This window comes from Lissotriton vulgaris, chromosome 4_1 (genome assembly GCF_964263255.1).
Source record: "Lissotriton vulgaris chromosome 4_1, aLisVul1.2, whole genome shotgun sequence".
NCBI classification, from domain to species: Eukaryota; Metazoa; Chordata; class Amphibia; order Caudata; family Salamandridae; genus Lissotriton; species Lissotriton vulgaris.
This window is the reverse complement of record NC_141691.1, coordinates 1,779,232,140-1,779,254,869: the sequence shown is the minus strand read 5'-3', so window position 1 is coordinate 1,779,254,869 and position 22,730 is coordinate 1,779,232,140.

The following is a 22,730-nucleotide window of genomic DNA, read 5'->3' as shown; positions in this document are numbered from 1 at the left end:
TCAAAGAATAGGCAACAGGCAGATAATCTAAATAGTACATAAAGGCACATATTTTTTCCATAATACTATTGAAAAACATGTTCTATTTTTTATAAATCTATCATGCATCTGACCCTCTAGAACCGCTTTCAAAACGTGAACTATAAACCTCTACATTTCATTTTCAAACCATACACTTTCAATTACATTATTTTTTTTTTTACAATTCATGTAATGTTACACACCTTTTCTAAAATACACCAGTCCCTGTTATTTATAAGGATTTATTTTCAGTCTTCATCAGTGACACTTTCTTAACATATAATGAAAATCACTGTAACTTTTTAAACGACAATGCTAACGTGGTAAAAATAACCCTCCATTTGCTTTCCTTTAAGAATGCAGACTATCTACCCCACGCATGCGTTTCTTGATATTTGCATTTGGCAGCGAATACCGACCTTGAATCGTAAGACATGAACAAGAGCTCCATTGTCACATTTAAAACTTAACGTAGCATCTGCTCACACATATATCTTTCACTTAGCTAACATTCACAGAAAACAGCATTGATGTAAAAAAAAAAGTGACCTTCCTTTACAACTTGCTCAAATGACTCCCTTATTTTTTAACGCATCCTCCACTTCAAGAAAAGCTACTTTTTTGATAACTACTAAGCAATATTTAAGTGACTAGACTCCTACAAAATTTATCAAGTCATTCTGCTCCTCTCCACTGCATAGCCGGCGACCTAATTCTGTGGAGTTGCTATACAACCGGCAGTGCTGCGCCGTTTCCTTTACCATCTTGGGAAATTCAAAATGGATGTCCCTCCTGCCTTCGCAAACGAGCCGGACCACTTAGAACTATTTCGACAGAGAATACTTCTGTACTACGGCACCTTAGCACTCTCAACTTTGAATACTTCATATCGATTATCATTTCGATATTCGTATTTCACCGGTGTGCAGCCTGTATTTCATTGCCTGAGCTGTGATTTCACGTGGGCCCTGGATTTATGTCTCTGCAATTTGGTACCTCCTGAACCGAATTACAATCACCTTATGAATCCGTTACTTGATCATGAACAGCTTTGTTACAACGGAGGGTTTATGGCCTTTGCAGCGATACAAGGAGTTCTGGGTCATTGGAATATATTCGCAGCGGCGCAAGATTTCCTAACAGAGAGCTACATCGAAAACCCACCGAGCTGCCCAATGATGGTAAAAGACGCTCCAATAATGACAGATCATGAATGCTCCTTTGATCTTCTCAATTGGATGGCTGACATGTTTTCAGATGATAACAGTGATTTCCTGTTAGAAGCACTTGCCGCCTACTTTGCCTACAAAATGGACGGTTAACTCTTTCCTAACAGAGAACTACATCGAAAACCCACCGAGCTGCCATGTGATAATAAAAGAGGCTCCGATTTTAACAGATCATGAGTACTGCTTTACTCTTTTCCATTGGATAGCTGACATACTTTCAAATGATAAAAGTGATTTCCTGTTACAAGCAGAACCTACCTGTTTTGCCTAAACAATGCTTCAATAACTCTTATATAAGCCATTGACGTCCTCATTTCCTTTTGCTTCCCTATATTCTTCACGTTATTTTCCATATTTTCTTTTGAAGAACAGACCTATTGGCTTTACTAACAGTGGACATTATGATTTCGTGCTGGTTAAATTTTGGTCTTTTATGTGGACTACATTTGTTTCTTCAGCTACTCGATGTTCAACTTTATTTTTTTACAGTCTAATCTCAACAATTCTATTGCATATCTTATCTAAGGTTATTTCAAACGTACTCGATGCAAAACTCGCTAATATATGCTACATGTGCCCTAATTAATGTGTAAATTTTAAACGAGTTTTTTATAACTGTAAACGCCATTTCGCATCTCAACTGCTTATTTCCGCCTCACACGCCTCTACTCCTTTAATTTCCTATAAAATTATGTTTTTAAAATACTTTACAGAAAAATATGTTCTTTCAATAATATTTCCATTATTACTTGTGCTGTATTTCAAATGCAATACTACAACCTTCAAAAGATATCTCAATACAGTAGTTCTCCTCAATAGTGATTCGCGCAGCATCCAACAGATTACATACATGCACCTCTCACCATTTTATCGCTTTTGGCGCCTTTTTTCCCCTCACACACTGACATAACACAAACTTGATAGTGCTTTGCATGTAGACAGCTGATTGATAAAGTAATGATGTATAACCACTTGCATTTTCATATATCGTTCCCTAACTGAAAGGCCAGAGACCTTCTTCCATTTATTAAAATATGATATACTTCCTTATAAAAGTGTACAATGTTTTTTTCCAACTATATTCATTTTTCTTCAACTATAGCGTTTGTATTCCATGTACTACTGACAATACCAATTACTGTGTTTTTTGCAATTTCTGTACTCATATTACATAATGATTTGCCTTTAAAACAGTACATTTCTAAATAAACATTTCAAATATTCACGGTTTCTCTTTTAATCCATAATCTCAACTGAAATGATTTCATATTGAAAAACTATTCATGGGTTCCACATAACCTTAACTGTAGTCACTGAGGACCTTATTTATGAAGACCTTCCACCGCCGGTGCCTCATTTTTTAAAATGTGAAAAACTGACGCACCGGTGGCGCAAGGCCTTCATAAATAAAGTCCTGAATGTTTTCTTTTCTCAACCTCACTTACTGATACTAGAACCTGCAAACCAATTACGGCCCGTGAACTCTTTCTTAGTAGGTCGCGCACCGTACAGACAGATATACCACTGTTAAAAAAATTTTTTTACTGTTACTAAGCACCGCCACAGTTCCGCTTCACTTAAACTTAATCACTGCTCCCACGCTTCTACAGGCCAGACGCTATGTCGTATTTCTCTCTTTATCACCCTTTCATCTCCACAATAACAAACAGTTCTCCGCCAGCCACCAGAGAACAGAGTCAGATGCAGAGGCACCAAAGAGTGAACCCATCACCAACTGCCATCTCCGGCTGTTTCCATGGTAACACCTCATTCTGCACCTTGCTGAAGGCACAGGTCAAAAGTTCATGTCTCAACGTTCTACAGCAAACTAAGAAGACTGTTTTCCCTCCAGAAACACCTGCCAATCCACAACTCTGTTACATGTCTTTTTTTTCACACCCAATAGTACTTTTCGTTTAACATAAACATTAACATGCAAAGTACTGTTCAATCTCCACTTATTACAATCAACCAATCATTTTTATTTTTTTTAACCACACCCAGCCTCTTCCTTTTTCTTTATTTAGAATTTCAACTTCTAACTACCATTCCACTTCCAGAACCGATCGGAGGACGACTACAAATCCCTTGAAAATGAAGGTCTGGCTAATAGGACACAGTTATATTCACTGGAGTGAAAAATATGCAGTAAGCAGACGAATTTGCAACCTCGGCCTACCAAATGTACACATAACATGGATTGCCAAAAGAGGATTGAAATGTCACCAATTGATTCCATTGGTGAAAACTTTTATGCATCTCCCAGAACCAGACCTTATAATTGTGCACTGTGGTGGGAACGATCTAGGCACAATCACTGGGGTAGGTCTGGAAATGCTTCTAAAAGACACCTTTCGACAATTGATGAAACTTTTTCCTCGATCTGCCTTGGTATATTCCAATATATGCCAAAGACAGAAATGGAATTGGTCCAATCAACATTGTGCACAATTTGAGAAAGCAAGGAGACATGTAAATAAATCTGTTTCTGCGTTCCTCAGAGATTATAGCATGGGTTCTATTTACCACAACAACTTGCGATACCACATGCGAGACGCCTATAGGAGAGACGGTGTTCATTTCACGAATGAGGGAAACAGAATCTTCCTCTGCAACATCAGGCTCTGCATCGGTACTTACTTATAAATGCAGAAAACACTCAATTAACACAATGGCTCTTTTCAGAGCCACCTTATATCTAAGCACTCAAACTTCTGATTTATCTCCATTTTCACACTCTTGTAAATAGGTGTGCGCGACCGGGTGCGCGCACCCCGTATTTTTTTTCGGGAAAAAATTATATCTTTTTGCGTTTAAGGGCCTTACTGCACACCCCGAGAAAAGCTACGCAGCAAAACAATCTCTACCTTCTCCCCTTTCCATGTTTCAACGCTTTGAAATGAACAATATATTTACTCGCAGTGACAAAATGGCGGACAAAACTTCCTGATTTCCTTCGAATCGAACGCTAACAGACGTCATGCAGCAAAAAAAAATTCCGCTCACGCGCAGCCGCTTGAGTGCGCGCACGCGTGCGCGCCTATAGATATATAATTGACTTTAACTTTAATTTTCTCAACAACTACTGAACGGATTTACACCATTCCAAAAAAAGCGTAATCTGCGAACCGGACTCTACAGTTTTGCCAAATTTCTTATAAATCCATTCAGCCGTTCGACCTTTAGCTGAGTCTAAAGGTCCTATGGAAAATAACATGCAGAAAACACGTTTTGGGACCCCCCTTATATCTCAGCCCCCACTTGACCAATCCCCCCCCAAACTTTCAGGAAAGGAGCGCAGCGGACCGAGCCATCTTCTTTGAGAAATTCGCTAAGATTCTTCAACCAGGGCCAAAGTTATTCCAAATAGAATGTTGAGGATTTCCTATGGAAAACAATCCTAACTATAACTACCTACTGGTGACCGCCAGTAGGTAATATATATATATATATATATATATATATATATATATATATATATATATATATATATATATATATATATATATATATATATATATATATATATATATATATATATATATATATATATATATATATATATATATATATATATATATATATATATATACATACATATACATATATATATATATATATATATATATATATATATATATATATATATATATATATATATATATATATATATATATATATATATATGTATACCAGTTCACGTCCTTTGAGAAACCGGGACCCTCGGACTGCGGTGCAAACCAGGGTCAAAGGCACCCTGTTCGTATTCCGTTCCACCACACGCTAACCAACGTGTAAATGCACTCGACCTCCAGACAATATTCACCAATGAATTAAGCCATCCAGCAAAGTTCGTAAGTGTGTTCTTTATTCCAGCATGGAACACAGTTCATAGAACTAAACCCCCAACGCGTTTCAGCGACAACTCGCCTTGGTCACGGGTGAATAGTAAACACAAAGGTGAACATTAAATAAAGTTTTCAAAACTTCAGGTGTAAACATAAACAACAGACATGGTGCTCAAAGTAAAAACACAGCGGCCATCTTGGCATGGTCATTTCTTACATGATGATGTGCCCAAATGTCAAAAAAAGCATAAATAAACGCCTGAATTGTATATGCAATCATACGTAAATTGAAATTTGAACAGTGTCCCAAGTGGGTAAGCCAAATAAAACCTCCAGTTTGTCAAAGATAGACATATCCTGACAACAAGCATAACTGAGGAAAACGTATGATGTTCAAGCGCTAGTAAGGTTTGTAGGTGACACATTAAACCGGCTGCCAAATTCCCAAGTGGGATATCAAATTATATACAGGGCCCATCGGAGACAAAATTGCGAATTGATATCTATACAGCAGTCATGTACATATTCAATACTCGAATATCAGACAGGTACTATCACCATCTAAACAATCTTCAAATCCCAAGTGGGAAAATTCTAAACATGACCCATGGGGTAGTCAGTGATTCTGCGCAATCCTATACATATTAAATATTCGCATTTCAAAATAAAGTTATATCACCATATATAAATTATACAGTCTTAAACTTCCAAGTGGGAAATTCTAAGCCTGACCCATCGGATAATCAGTTCTTCTGGCCGGTCTACTCTCCACATCTATGCGTCACCTAAAAAACAGCAAAGAAGGCACATCAGAGCTTTTCATGCCATTGACGAGCGGCCATAAACTGCTAGTGTCAATTAATTATACTGTGAAGTGATTAAAAACATTCGAATCATCGTTGGGAGATCAATATATAACACGGTACATTCTATAGCTGAACTAAAATGCAGGCGGCATGCTTTACATTGGCTTTCTACTCTCCTAAGTACCATTTTAATTCTTCTTCAGAATTCAAGCCTCCTGGAATACGTGTGTCGAGGTCAAGAATATACTTACTCTCCAACTGGCGTAACCTACGGATTCTGTCACCACCCCTCCTCATGCCTGGAACTCTGTCAATCACAAAAAACTTAAGAAGATTGCGATTGCTTTTATGTTTTTCTTCAAAGTGCTGGGCGACTGGCGAACTTTGGTCCTTGTTATCAATCGCCCTCATGTGTTCAAGAATTCGTTTTTTTGCAGGGAACATGGTGCTCCCTACATACTTTTTTGCACACGGACACATCAGTACGTATATGGCATGATCAGAGAGGCAGTTTAGATGTTGTGTGATTGGTTTCTCTCTGTCTTCTATTGGATAGTAGACTGATTTTACGTTGTTGCTGAATTTGCAAGCTTTGCACTTTAAACAAGTGTAAAAGCCCTTTATTTCCTGGGTTTTCCTAGGTGGCATCCTAATCTCATTCTTGCTCAGCTTATCTTTGAGAGAGTCCGCCTTCCGGTAGGTGATGCTAGGGTTACTGCCTAAAACTTCTTTGAGTGTCTGTTCGGTGAGTAGCACATTCCAGTTCTTCTTGAAACTTTTTCTTACCTGCCACGAACTAGCGTGGTAAGTAGAAATAAACCTGACAACTTCCTGCTCCTCAGGTATGTCAGTCTTAGGTACCAGTAAAGAGTCATGGCTGATGTTTCTAGCCTTAGTAAACGCTGCTTGAATAACCTGTGGGTTATAGCCACGCTCTTTGAAACGTTCTGTCATTCTGTCACCTTCCTTCACAAAATCCTCATCCCTACTACAGTTTCTCCGAGCCCGGAGAAACTCCCCAAAGGGGATACTGCGTATGAGTGATTTGGGGTGGCTGCTATCAGCGTGGAGCAGGGTATTGCCTGCCGTCGCTTTGCGGTAAAGCTTAGTGACGAGTTTATTCTTCTCCACCTCAATTTGTAGATCCAGAAACTCCATCGCACAATTACTGATCTTACCCTCAAAAGTGAGGTTAAGATCATTGCAATTCAGCTCTCGGATGAAGTCTTCTGCCAGCATTTCCGGACCATCCCAGATGATGAAGAGATCATCAATGTAACGCAGCCAGGTTTTAACATGGCTGCGATACAACATGCTGGTTTCTGCCACCTGTTGCTCCCAGTTTGCCATGAATAGATTCGCAAAACTGGGAGCAAAACAAGTTCCCATCGCTGTCCCCTGGCGCTGTCTAAAATATGTCTCATTAAAGATGAAAAAATTGTTTTCGAGACAAAACAGCATCATCCTTAAAATCATGTCTGTATGGTCTCGAAAGGAGATGGAACGTTTCTTCAGAAACCTCCGACAGGCATTGATACCATCTAAATGCCTGATGCAGGTGTACAGGCTGCCTACATCGAGAGAAATCAAATCGAGAGAAAGAAAGACTGGATGTGTGACAATTTGAATAAACAGGAACGTTTGGCTGTAAAGAAATTGGAGGATGAACCTTCTATCATTATCCGTCAATCGGATAAAGGAGGGAATGTTGTGGTAATGGATGTTAAAAGTTATGTTGAGGAGGGTATGCGTCAGCTAAATAATGTTGACTGTTATGAGGTATCGTCCTTTGAAAAGATTGAAAAAACTAACACTTTGTATCACAACATGTTGAAGGAATGGCACAGTGAGGGTTTACTGGAATGGAATGAATATTCCTTTCTATTGAATAGAAACCCCAAAGTGGCAGTATTATATCTTCTGCCCAAACTGCATAAGGATGCTGTCAAGCCTCCTGGCAGGCCTAATGTTTCGTCCATTGGATCTCTCCTTGAGAACACCTCGAAATATATCGATTACTTTCTACGTCCTTTTGTGGAGGGGATACCCTCGTATCTGAAGGACAGTAGAGACTTCATTAATAAGATCAAAGATCTAGAATGGCAAAACAGCTATCTTTTGATTTCTCTCGATGTAGGCAGCATGTACACCTCCATCAGGCATTTAGATGGTATCAATGCCTGTCGGAGGTTTCTGAAGAAACGTTCCATCTCCTTTCGAGACCATACAGACATGATTTTAAGGATGATGCTGTTTTGTCTCGAAAACAATTTTTTCATCTTTAATGAGACATATTTTAGACAGCGCCAGGGGACAGCGATGGGAACTTGTTTTGCTCCCAGTTTTGCGAATCTATTCATGGCAAACTGGGAGCAACAGGTGGCAGAAACCAGCATGTTGTATCGCAGCCATGTTAAAACCTGGCTGCGTTACATTGATGATCTCTTCATCATCTGGGATGGTCCGGAAATGCTGGCAGAAGACTTCATCCGAGAGCTGAATTGCAATGATCTTAACCTCACTTTTGAGGGTAAGATCAGTAATTGTGCGATGGAGTTTCTGGATCTACAAATTGAGGTGGAGAAGAATAAACTCGTCACGAAGCTTTACCGCAAAGCGACGGCAGGCAATACCCTGCTCCACGCTGATAGCAGCCACCCCAAATCACTCATACGCAGTATCCCCTTTGGGGAGTTTCTCCGGGCTCGGAGAAACTGTAGTAGGGATGAGGATTTTGTGAAGGAAGGTGACAGAATGACAGAACGTTTCAAAGAGCGTGGCTATAACCCACAGGTTATTCAAGCAGCGTTTACTAAGGCTAGAAACATCAGCCATGACTCTTTACTGGTACCTAAGACTGACATACCTGAGGAGCAGGAAGTTGTCAGGTTTATTTCTACTTACCACGCTAGTTCGTGGCAGGTAAGAAAAAGTTTCAAGAAGAACTGGAATGTGCTACTCACCGAACAGACACTCAAAGAGGTTTTAGGCAGTAACCCTAGCATCACCTACCGGAAGGCGGACTCTCTCAAAGATAAGCTGAGCAAGAATGAGATTAGGATGCCACCTAAGAAAACCCAGGAAATAAAGGGCTTTTACACTTGTTTAAAGTGCAAAGCTTGCAAATTCAGCAACAACGTAAAATCAGTCTACTATCCAATAGAAGACAGAGAGAAACCAATCACACAACATCTAAACTGCCTCTCTGATCATGCCGTATACGTACTGATGTGTCCGTGTGCAAAAATGTATGTAGGGAGCACCATGTTCCCTGCGAAAAAACGAATTCTTGAACACATGAGGGCGATTGATAACAAGGACCAAAGTTCGCCAGTCGCCCGGCACTTTGAAGAAAAACATAAAAGCAATCGCAATCTTCTTAAGTTTTTTGTGATTGACAGAGTTCCAGGCATGAGGAGGGGTGGTGACAGAATCCGTAGGTTACGCCAGTTGGAGAGTAAGTATATTCTTGACCTCGACACACGCATTCCAGGAGGCTTGAATTCTGAAGAAGAATTAAAATGGTACTTAGGAGAGTAGAAAGCCAATGTAAAGCATGCCGCCTGCATTTTAGTTCAGCTATAGAATGTACCGTGTTATATATTGATCTCCCAACGATGATTCGAATGTTTTTAATCACTTCACAGTATAATTAATTGACACTAGCAGTTTATGGCCGCTCGTCAATGGCATGAAAAGCTCTGATGTGCCTTCTTTGCTGTTTTTTAGGTGACACATAGATGTGGAGAGTAGACCGGCCAGAAGAACTGATTATCCGATGGGTCAGGCTTAGAATTTCCCACTTGGAAGTTTAAGACTGTATAATTTATATATGGTGATATAACTTTATTTTGAAATGCGAATATTTAATATGTATAGGATTGCGCAGAATCACTGACTACCCCATGGGTCATGTTTAGAATTTTCCCACTTGGGATTTGAAGATTGTTTAGATGGTGATAGTACCTGTCTGATATTCGAGTATTGAATATGTACATGACTGCTGTATAGATATCAATTCGCAATTTTGTCTCCGATGGGCCCTGTATATAATTTGATATCCCACTTGGGAATTTGGCAGCCGGTTTAATGTGTCACCTACAAACCTTACTATCGCTTGAACATCATACGTTTTCCTCAGTTATGCTTGTTGTCAGGATATGTCTATCTTTGACAAACTGGAGGTTTTATTTGGCTTACCCACTTGGGACGCTGTTCAAATTTCAATTTACGTATGATTGCATATACAAATCAGGCGTTTATTTATGCTTTTTTTGACATTTGGGCACATCATCATGTAAGAAATGACCATGCCAAGATGGCCGCTGTGTTTTTACTTTGAGCACCATGTCTGTTGTTTATGTTTACACCTGAAGTTTTGAAAACTTTATTTAATGTTCACCTTTGTGTTTACTATTCACCCGTGACCAAGGCGAGTTGACGCTGAAACGCGTTGGGGGTTTAGTTCTATGAACTGTGTTCCATGCTGGAATAAAGAACACACTTACGAACTTTGCTGGATGGCTTAATTCATTGTTGAATATTGTCTGGAGGTCGAGTGCATTTACACGTTGGTTAGCGTGTGGTGGAACGGAATATATATATGTATATATATATTTCCTCACAATCCTTTGTTCCCAAAAGACAAACGGGTCGCACTCTTGCAATATCTTCAGGCAAAATTAATTTATACTTAAAATCATTACTTCATAACACAGGAAACAGGCAAACAACCAACGCGTTTCGGTATTACCTAATACCTTGGTCATGGTTGAGTTTTTCGTGAACTCACTCATTTGTTAGTAGTTCTAACTATGTTACATCATTTCCTGTGTAGCTGGGCACATAAACCCTCAGACTTCTGGGATATGTAGTCCCCCTATACGACATACACATTTTAACAAACTTGTCTTAGTGCAATAGACTTACAACACTGAACAGTGAATATAACCATTACAATGCCCAAACTTGAGTGTGATCTTGATGACTTTTCCCATAAAAACCAGACTCTGTAGTGTAGTTCCTATTTTCCCAATAGGCCCTGCGCATTGGAATAACATAAACAGTAGTATCGGCGTAGAAGTGCGGATCTTCCAGGCCTCCACTGACTATGCTAAACTTAATTGGGTTTGTTACCAACTAGCTCAGAGGTCACTGGAAACTTTCTTGACTGAATAGGAAGTGATCAGCTTCCCTGGCACAGCCAAGAAGGGATTCAGTTTTCCAACAACCGTGCAACATGACAACTTTGCTCCTCAGATAAGAGTCAATCTCTAGAGTCGTGTGAACAATAGACAGTTATTTTACTCAGTCAGTGGTTGTGCAGATTACTTTCACAATATGGAGAGAATAGAGAGACGGGCGTTTTCAATAAAGGGTAACATTTATTGAACTGTCTTTCTTCTCGTACAAGAGAAATGAATTGCCACAATTGCAAGACTTGTTATTATAAAAAGTACGTACAGTAAGACGAGTATTACGAAATAATACTGTAAAAGCATTGATATGGTTTCTTAGCCATACAATGGTTTAAAATGAATAAAACATATATACATTCATATATACATCAGGCTAAAATACTCAACTGGTGCTTCTAACTACGCCTACCCCAGCGTACCTGACCTAAGCCTAATACTTGGGAGGGGAGTAAGTAAGTAGCTTTAAGTTAAGTTGGTTTTGCCAAGGTTTGCTTCAAGAATTCTCTCTAAGGGTTTAGTCAACACCATACCTCTGGAATAGAATGATGGGGGTCTGGTATCTCCTTCAGGGGCTCGATATCCCAGTCACCCGCAAGGGTAGACTAGAATCGCCGGAGCTGGATTTCTCTGCAGGAGAAAAGACAGCGTCTCAGCGCGTCGAGGAAGAGGATGGGCAGCGTCCGCGGGCAGCTTGCATCTGCTGGGCTCTTGCAGGGGACGGCTTGTTCAGCTCCTAAGTTCACCACACCATCGTTTGCTAGTTAGCAGCGATAGCAGTAGTGATTGCAGCGATGCTATCATCAGCATAACAGAAGCAACTTCAGCGAAAACAGCAGCGTTTTCTTAAGGCAACGTTGGTAATATTTATACCTGAAAGGTGCCTTGTTTGACGTAGGTTTTTGGACATAAGACGTCAATAAAGATGTCACTAGGAAGTGATCATCTATCAGTGCTCATTAGAGTTCTATTACTAATCAAAACATAGCAAGCGGGGCTTTCCCAGGTTGCTAAGTTTTTATCTTGTTGAAGAACTCGGAGTGTTAATCTAGGAATCTTAGATAGTAACTTCTGCTATGTCATTGCACTAATTAGCAGCAAAGGAAGTTGCAGAGGAAGCGATTCTGAAATGTGGCTCTGTTCGTGTGAGGCCAGAGACGAGTTTCTGAATATTGCATTTGATCGGTTATGCCAATATAGGGGCATAAGGGGATTATAGCTGTATAGGGGCATAAGGTCACAGTATCGATCAGGGTCCTAGATTAGAACGCAACACCCACTCCACGAATTCATGTTCATCAAATTACTAAAACTAGAGCAATAAGATGCATGTGTAACATTGCCCACCCCAAAATACATATATGCATTTGAAATACGCGTATTTGTAATACGTGAAAATATAGGTACTGTACGTTTTTTGAAGCATAGAAATCATTCAAAAATCATAGCATATGAAATCAATGAACGATTTTGCAAAAAGAATTACACATGAAATATCTCTGAATACAGAAAAGAAGGGTGAGATAATTTCATCACATATAAATGGATTGCAGTAAAATGTGCTAGAGGCTGGTGTAAAGTTATTATGTCTCTAGATGTATCTAAAAATAGAAGTAGAAGCTTCTGTTCTCTATGAATAGTTCTACTTTAAGCAAAGAATTTTTCGTGCCAGAAAAAAGGTGAATATTAAAAATTGTTCAATTCAAAAGAATTAATGCTTGCACAGGGAAAATAGAGTTCCAACGCTTTTAGCAGTTTTTGTTGTTCAAAACTGAAGGCCGAATTCAGAGTTCATGGGAACGCTGTGTGTCGGAATGCTTCTCTAAAGTTATTGTTTCTGTTCGGGTGAGAACATCATATTAGACAGGCTCTCAAAGAATTGGTCTACAAAATCAGGTGACAGTTCGACCAAATTCGATAGTGCTGTAACTTGACAGGTGTGAGAATGATTGCTGTCATCAAAGGCTGGATCTGCAATGTTCACAGAAGGTCGTACCTGGGTGATGTTGCTTTTGTCACTCGCTCCACTGTTACCACCTAGTCGTAGCACAGGAGTCTCAACGAATGCCGTCATCAGGATTGGTAGCCGCTGGGGACAACACAATGCGTGAGCCGTTATCGGACTGAGCAAAGTATCGATATCCATTGGTACTGCTGATGGAAGTGCAAGACAGGTGTCCAACACGCACTCATCTCCGCATAGCATACATCGTAGTGCAGGTAAAATGCAATTTTGCCATGTCGGTCTGAATGAAAGGAACCAGGTCATGTTTAGATCTCTCAGCCTGGCCAATCCAAGGACTCTAGTTATTCTGTCCCGGTAGCGCACTGCTAGGATTGCTTCTTCCATTCCCATAGGAGTCATGTCTGAGCTGTGGCTTGCCATATCGGAGCAAGAGGGTCAAAAATAAAATCCCTGCTACAAGTCCCAAAAATAGGGGTATGCCGCCAAATACTGAATGGACAAAATTGGGAACGATTCCCAGAATTGCTTTAAATGTGTTACTAGTCCCGTAAAAATCGTCTTAAATATGCTTGGGATGCCTATGGCACTAGACATGTTAAGGAGTTGGCTCAACATTTCTATGAAATGCACTGGGCAATTTGTTGATAAAAGGTCATGAACCTCCGTAGCTGTACTTGCAACTAGGAGATCATACGTCTCTTTTGATGACGTGATGGGCACTGTTGTCTGCAAAAGCACAGACTTCATTTTGCTTAAAGTATCAATTCGTATAGAAGAGAAATGCAGACGAGGCCGGATGGGAGTCTCTATGTCTCCAGGGCCGCTCGGGAACAATGCTTGCATACAGCATTTGACCATGGAAGTTACGCTTACGAGATACGCTTTTCCTGGCAAAAGGCCACAACATCTGTGATCCATTCTTAGAATGTAACTCCCATTCGCGAGTTGCATAAAGAAAGGCTCTATCTGCGTTGCAGGTGTGACAAGCTGGTGGCATGAAAGGTTGGTAGAATTACCTTCAGGGCTCCGTGTAAATTAATACCCTGGCACAAAAGTATACCGCTTAGTGAACGTTTACAGTTTTCATCGCTAAGAAATACATTTTTGTCGCTGTCACTATAGCATGAATGTGTGTATGGTAATTTCCATGCTGACTTAACATATCCTTTACCCAATCGTTCATACTGGCCAGTAGGTATGTATTCAAGGCACTTTTTAAATCGGAAAGTTGTTATCGGAATAGTGATAATTCCGTGTATTATCCATTCAATGACAGGACTTTCTGACATTGTCAATGGTAATCTCTCAAGTTTTTCGATGCTCAGGATTGTATAGTCTGCTCCTTTCTGTGCCAAGCTGATTTGTTTATCAGTAAGGTTAAAAATGGAAAACAATGACGTTGTGTTGATTAAACGCCAAGGCGCATAGCCTGAACGAAGATTTTGCAGCGTCCAGCCTAATTGTACAATAGAACGTAATTGTGACTGGCCATGCTGTAACATTAGCAAGTCTCTGTCTATTATATCAAAGGCAGAGGATACAATATTGTCTAACGAATATATTCTGGAGGACAGAGTCATTAACCCATTGTCCACTACAGATAGTGATTTTTCCAAATTAATACGATCAATTTCTCGTATTTTTTCTGCTGTTTAAATTTGTGTGACTTTCCAAGCCTCGTTGTATGCAGCATAGATACTGGTCGCTATGAAAAGCTTTTGACGCTGTTTGCGTGGTCCCATAATAAAATCTCGCAAATCAGCACCCTCTTTAAGTAAAGACAAGTGTTGCTTAATCTCAGCCAGTGTGGATGATCCTAGCCATTCGAGGCAGAGTTTCCCTACACTGTATGTAGTTACTATCCCTGGATGTTGTCTCTGGGAGTATCTAGGGTCTTGTCTGGTCATTTTTAACCCCTGTGTTTTGTTCAGGAATCTATCTTGACAGTTGTTTGTGTCATTAGGCCAGATTAACCACTTTTTCCAATCAGGATGTGTTCTGTTAAAATGTAAAATTTTTGTTACGTCTATCTCAATATCTGTTGTTTTATTTTCAGGTATTGGTTTTGGAATAGACGGTTTGTTTAGGTCTTTGATCTTAGCTAGGCCAAGACAGGATGTTTGGTGAATTGTGTCATTTAAAAACATAATTTGTTCTGGTATCATGCAGGTTCTGAATAATGCTTCTAGGCCTTGTACCTGCCAATCTTTCGTACCCCAAATGATTTTTGTTTCAATGTTATTTTTCCAATATTCAAAACCAAATGTCATCATTTTTTCATAAAATGCTTCTGAATATATCAATTTAGTGTTTGTCAGCATTGTTTTCAATCCTGTTTTATCTAACAGTTTGTATTAAAACGTTTCTGCATCACTGGTGTTAAACCCTGACAAGTACTTGAATTTCTCAAAGAATGTTTTAGAACTGCTTTTAGGTGGTGTAGAACAATGTTCCCATTGATTATACTTCAAAACATTTCTAGGCTGTGCAGATTTATGCAAATAATGATCGCCATAATGTGTAAAACAGAACATTTGTTCATAACTTGACAAACCTTGTAAATAATCATGTTCTGTGAATCTAGCTGACATTACTAAATCAGATATAATGTTATTAATACTGTCAAAGTCCCAATCATCAGAGAATGTTCTAGGTTTTACAAAGTCACTTAAGGAAACCTTCAGTTGATGAGGATACTTCAGGATCTCGACCGGACCATAGATCTCATAGTCAGTTTTCTCCCATACTACCCCACCGGGTATTGGAATGGTGTGACATTTACTGTTGACAGTTCTCTTTTCTTCAAGTGGGATGATCTGTGTGGTTTGAGGACTAAGTTGAGGTTCTGACTTGATGTGTCCATTGTACTATATTTTCCCTCAATGAATTTTCCCAAACAAAGTACCATGATGAGCCAAAGCAGGAGTAAAAATACACCTAGCCCAACCCAGAATTCTAACCATGGAGAAACAAGATACATTTCTTTGAGTTGATAAAAGAGTTCTGTTGCTTTTTATTTAAAAGTCTTTTTTGTTTCTGGCGTCACTTCGGGGTTGCTTTGATCCTCGGAAAAGTTGTCGAAGTCGATGAAATAACCAGAGGCAGTTCTGTCAATTGTTGGGATTGTTCTTTCAATCTGTCTTTCGGTAGCACTTTCTAATGCCACATTATTGTAGACTGGTGTTTCTTGATGAACTGTTTCAATCTGTGTCTCAAGAGGCACGAGTTCCATGGCATTATTGCATAGTCCTTCTCTGTGTACTGCAGGCTGATCAAATGTGATTAGTCTTTCAGTTTGAACCTCTTGGATTGTTGCAAGTTTGGGTATTCTGTTGTTTCTCGGGAGTCCACTGGGCCTACTGTTGATTATAGGCCACATGCTTGTGATTTTACCAGGTCGATAGATACAACTCTGTTCTCCTTTTTACCAGCAAGGGGCGGTAGTACTACTGATCTTGTTCCGGTGACTGCCAAGACAGGTACTGTTTTTCTGTAAGAAGGCCCAAATTACTTCTTCACCGCAATTTTTTCTCTGACTAGATCCCCAATCTTTGGAATCCAGACAGGCCTTGCTGGGGCTGTTGCTTGTGGTGCCTCGTCAGTGGTAGCTGGCTGTTGCTTTAACTTTATGTTGCTTAAGGATTTTCTTGTTTCATTCAAGTCCTGTAAAACAGCCAAACGATCTTTGATGTCAAAGTCTGTTTTCTTATCTTGTACCACTGATACTTGACTATCTAAGTCCTGAACTCTCATTCTAGTTCCGAACAATAGTTCGTATGGGCTGAAACCTTTTAGAGAATTTCTTGGCAAATTATTAAGACTGATTTGGACACTTATTAGATGTTTGACCCACCCAGCATCCGAACCTAATACCTTCGCTGTTATAGATCGCTTTATGTCCCGGTTTTTTCTTTCTACCACACTACTCCCTTTGGGGTGTGACGGACAAGAATACCGCAACCCAACTCCCATGCTGGCCACGGCCTCCTTATAAGCTCGAGAGCTGAAAGCAGGACCCTGGTCAGAATGTAACATGGAAATTGCGTATGTGCCGATAAAGACTCGCAGATCTTTTATAACCGTTCTGGCGTCAGCCGAGCGCTGGAGGCCACATTTTTTAAGTGTGTTTAGCCTTAATGATTAATAGGATGCAGGATGGGATGTAGACAGCGTTACGCTGTTTCTGATTGGTAGCCGGTAGCGTAGTTCACTACTGCGATCCCTGTTACAGTTTTCACAGTTGTTTGCATATATTTGGTGTTGCACACTCATTCCCGGCCACCAGTATACCGATTCCAATTCTCTCAGAGAGTCCCTGATTGTTTGGTGCCTAGGTCCCAATCCCATGTGTGCGTCTGCTATTAAGAATATTCTCCTGTTCATGTTTGGAATTACCCTATCCCCCACTCCAGGAATTCGAGCAAAAGGAACGGAGTTTGCATCGATCACTTATGCATAATTGAGTGGATAGTTCACGGGCAGTGCTGCACAGTCGCCTTTTACGGACATTTTCACTGCCAGCATGGTTTCCCCGTCTATGTATTTTTCTGTACGCTTTTTTGTGGCTACGGAAGCCGGTTTAGTTGCTTTCGCTGTGGCTGTATTAGCCAATGAATTCCCTGCAAAGTGAACGCCATCACGCTGAAGACTCTGTGCATGTATCACGTGAGTCTTTTGTAGTTCTTTCTGTAAAAGACCTACCTGGTTCCAGAGCAATTTATGCTTTATTGTGGCAGTTGTGTCATCTTTGTAATTGTTTTCAATCCAGCTCTGCAACTTATTATTGTAAGAGTTGACGCAAAATTGAGAATCGCACACGATTAGTGTCGGGAATTAACGTTCTGTATTTTCAAGCGCCATCTTTAAAGATCTGATTTCAGCTCTCTGAGCCGAACAGTACTTCACTGATTCAGTTCTTGTTATTTTCGGTCTGAATTTACCGCTCAGCCAGCGACCTTTAACAAACGCGTAGGCTGCATCGTAGGATTTGCTCTCTACGTTGAAATGCTGTGCAAATCTATCTGTATAGATTATACAGGTGTACTGTGGGAGAGGCAGAAGTTCGATTGGCAGAGGATATTCTTCTTCATATTCTAAATCATTCCGTTTTTCGAATTGCGGGACGAAATAGTATTTCACATCTTCCGCTCCTAGAGAATCTATACACTGTATCCATTTCGGATCCAGTGACACTGTAGGCAGGTTTACTGGGCTGAATAGCACCTCGAAGGTGGATTCGGCTGTGAGGATATTAATCCTTTTACCATGTGCTAGTTCTCGTTCATTCGCTAATGCAATTTGCACTGCTTTCACAGTATTTTCTGTGTGACTGAATGTTTTTTCTGCTTGTGTGTATAAGTGAGATTTAATTGAAATTGGTACCTTTTCTCCCTCATTAGAGGTTAGGTACGTGAATCCGCGTCTTCCTGGGATGACTCGGATTACAAGATCGCGTGTGTTGTCACGTGTATCTAATTTTGTTTTTGCTAACATGTCTGTTTGCAGTGATCTCAAAATTTCTGTGTGTTTTTGAGTCCAGTTGATTCGTTTAAAATCAGGTTTAATTAGTTCGTAGAGAGGTTTAACCCTCTCTGCGTAATTTAGAATGTAAGTTCTACCGAAATTCAGAAAACCTAGTATGGATTGTAAATTCTTCAGCGTTTTTGGAGCTTGGAGTACAGCGCACTTCTCTAAGAAGTTGTCCACTAGGTTTTTTCCTTCACTTGAAAATTTGTATCCTAAAAATAATACTGTCAGATGGGCAATTTGAAACTTTTTAAAGTTGAATTTGTAACCCTCTGCTGCGAACCCAAGTATAATGGTGTTCACTCTTTTCAAGTGAGTATCCAAGTCATCGTCTGTGAGATAGATATCATCTACGTAAGATAATGCCTCATCATCATATATTTGTAGTAAGTCTGTTACTCTAGCTGAGAATAGTCCTGGGCTGTTCTTGAACCCCTGTGAAAATCTGTTCCGTAGTTTTAGAAATATTAAGGGAAATCCAAATTTGTATATATAGGGACAAAGATCCTCGTAGGATCTGACAGTCCCAGTGCTGAATGTGATTGGTTGAACAATTCAGAAGTGTTGGCAGCCATTTTAGGACTCGGCTACAGCCAGGTTCTTGAAAAATGTTACAAGAAAAAAGGGCAGGGTAGGGATACCCTGACCCCCTAGACCCTGACCCTGACCCCCTAGCTCAGCCATGGGGTCCCCCTTGGACTTCACAATGCAAAATCATTTTTTTATTTATTTTTCAGCTAGAGTAACACAGGTCTGTGAAATAAAAAAAAAAGAAGTACAGGCCCCCCGTTTTACTCTACTAATTTGTCTTCAGATGGCCAGGTCCCAGGGAAATGCTGGATTAACAAAATGAAGGGGTTGCACAGGCCCCCCCTCCTGAGGCTCCTTTAAGCACTGGGGACCACCACCCCCTGGCTTTATTTTAAATATGGAGGGGGCTGTGCAGATTTACCTCAAGGGGTAGGTTCGAGCCTCGGCGACCACCACCACCTCAGTTCTAAATCAAACGTGATGGGGGGGTCATGTGAACCCCCCAGCCCTGGGGAACAACATCTTGGAGGGCTTAATACATATTTTAAAAATAGGGGGCATGCGTCTCCCCATCCAGGCCATAAAGACCACCAGGGACCACTGCCTTCGCTGGGCCAGCCCATCTACTAAACAGAACTTGGCCGAACTGGCCACCCTCCTCAAGCCATAAATGCCCCCCCCCACCTCCCCAGGGGTTGTTCCTGCTATGCCAGGGTCATATCTGTTTACTGTGACTTGATGGGAGCTTTGACAGATACCACCAAGTCACAGCAAACACTCAGCTTCCAGCAAGCGGAGGCTGACAAAATGTTCGCGTTTACTTGAAGTGGAGGTTTCATTTGTTTCACTGCCCGCTGTCAAGCAGGCAGAGACACAGATGAAATGATTTCTCCTACAGAGAGCTGCATGTTTAGCATCTCCTTGTCTGTGAGAGCAATGCTGGCTCCCGCAGGAGGCAGGGATCCAGCAGGGACCACATGCACACACTCACAGAGCAGTTCAGACACTCTCAAAGCTACTCACAGAGCCATTAGACACTCAAGAACCCACTCACAAATAAACTGACACACAAACAACCACTCACAGACCCAGTCAGATACCGATGCACCCACTTACAGAATCACTTACACTCTCTCTCACCCACTCATAGACCAAATCAGAGTCGCATGTACGGACCCACAGACTTACTCAGAGACTCACACACCCTCTCACAGACCCACACAGAGACACACACACCAACTCAGTCAGGCACTCATGATCTTAATCACGGAAAGACAGACACACTAATGGAGGCCCTCATAAACCACTCAGATACTCACACTAACTCAGAGTCCCACTCAGACACTCACTTAGACACTCAGACACCCACTCAGATGCACTGTGACACTCATGCACTCACTCACAAACTCATTTCTCAAAGATTACAGGTTAAATTTGAGAAATAACATTAGAAAACGTAGAAATCCACTGAAAAAAACAAACGGTACATGGACATTAAAGTTAGGAAATAGAATTCACTGGAAAAACAAAGGTTACAGGGACTTTATGGATGGGCTCAAATTTCACTCATACAAAACCATAGAAATTCAGCAGTTGTTTCCTGAGCTAACTATAACAAACGCCCCCACAATGCACTGTGTATGACCTCACAAATTACATCCTTCATATCATGGTATATATAAATATGATTACGTAGTGGGTAGTAATAGGTTGTCATTCCCCTCAGCTCCATCCTGTAAAGTTCGAGAGTGATCCATCCAGCTTGGGTTGAGAAAAAGAGGGGCCCCAAAACGTGTTTTTCCCATTGAAATTCACATAGGAAAATTTCACATAGCTTCAGCCAATGACTGATCAGAATTGCACCAAATTTACCAGAAAGCTAGCGCTCGATCCAGAAAGCGTGCTGTTCAGCAGTTTTAGAGAAATTAATGTTTAAAATGTGTGTGTGTGTATATATATATGACGAAGGCGAAAGGAGCCGAAATGCATTCGCCGCCACCTACCTGTAATGCTGTGCAATAAAGCTTTCTTCAAAGGATCCCCCTCTGGCCTCCGCGCTTTCCTTTGCGGGTGAAGTGGTTTGGTGATTTTATCTGCGCGATGCCAGAAGCGCAGTACGGATGGCCCTGTGACCTTTGAGACCCAGACAGAAGCTGGCAGCACACTGCTTGCGGTGTACGTTTTGCGCTTGAGGAATCAAGGAATCCGGTGTCCGCCGTGAGCAGAGTGAAACATATGCGGCAGGAGGTATTTAACCTTCGTGAGGGTGCTGTGAGCCTCATGGCTGCCCCCACATAAATGCAACACGCTGTTTACAGGCCGTCACAGCCCGAGGGGACCCATGGAGGAACTTTGGACCATAGCAGCGCAAACGAGGGTCCAACCGGCAGTGCTCACAGTCGCTGGATTTAGCAGCATTCTTCTCTGCTCCCCACGCCGCCACCCTGTGTGCACATGGCAGGTGCATTCTGGGGTTTGGAGACAGCTACAAGGTGGGAGGACTCTAACAGGTGAATGGACTACTACCTGGGGGAGGAGTACCAGTGACATCACCAATACAAAGGAGGAGCACAGCAGCTGGTAATCATTTGGACTCTGGTGGGTGCAGGGCACTGACGAAGGTGAAAGGAGCCAAAATGCATTCGCCGCCACCCACCTGTAATGCTGTGCAATAAAGCTTTCTTCAAAGGATCCCCCTCTGGCCTCCGCGCTTTCCTTTGCGGGTGAAGTGGTTTGGTGATTTTATCTGCGCGATGCCAGAAGCGCAGTACGGATGGCCCTGTGACCTTTGAGACCCAGACAGAAGCTGGCAGCACACTGCTTGCGGTGTACGTTTTGCGCTTGAGGAATCAAGGAATCCGGTGTCCGCCGTGAGCAGAGTGAAACATATGCAGCAGGAGGTATTTAACCTTCGTGAGGGTGCTGTGAGCCTCATGGCTGCCCCCACATAAATGCAACACGCTGTTTACAGGCCGTCACAGCCCGAGGGGACCCATGGAGGAACTTTGGACCATAGCAGCGCAAACGAGGGTCCAACCGGCAGTGCTCACAGTCGCTGGATTTAGCAGCATTCTTCTCTGCTCCCCACGCCGCCACCCTGTGTGCACATGGCAGGTGCATTCTGGGGTTTGGAGACAGCTACAAGGTGGGAGGACTCTAACAGGTGAATGGACTACTACCTGGGGGAGGAGTACCAGTGACATCACCAATACAAAGGAGGAGCACAGCAGCTGGTAATCATTTGGACTCTGGTGGGTGCAGGGCACTGACGAAGGTGAAAGGAGCCAAAATGCATTCGCCGCCACCCACCTGTAATGCTGTGCAATAAAGCTTTCTTCAAAGGATCCCCCTCTGGCCTCCGCGCTTTCCTTTGTGGGTGAAGTGGTTTGGTGATATATATATAAAAACATATATATATATATATATATATATATATATATATATATATATATATATATATATATATCTATACTACTATTATAAAGAGAGAACTGTGTCCTTTTAGCCAGGTAAACTCGAAAAGTACACCACTAATCCAAACACCAAATACATCTTTGAAAACGTCAGGGCAAGCAGAAGGACATAGGCTATATAAAAACAAAATATAT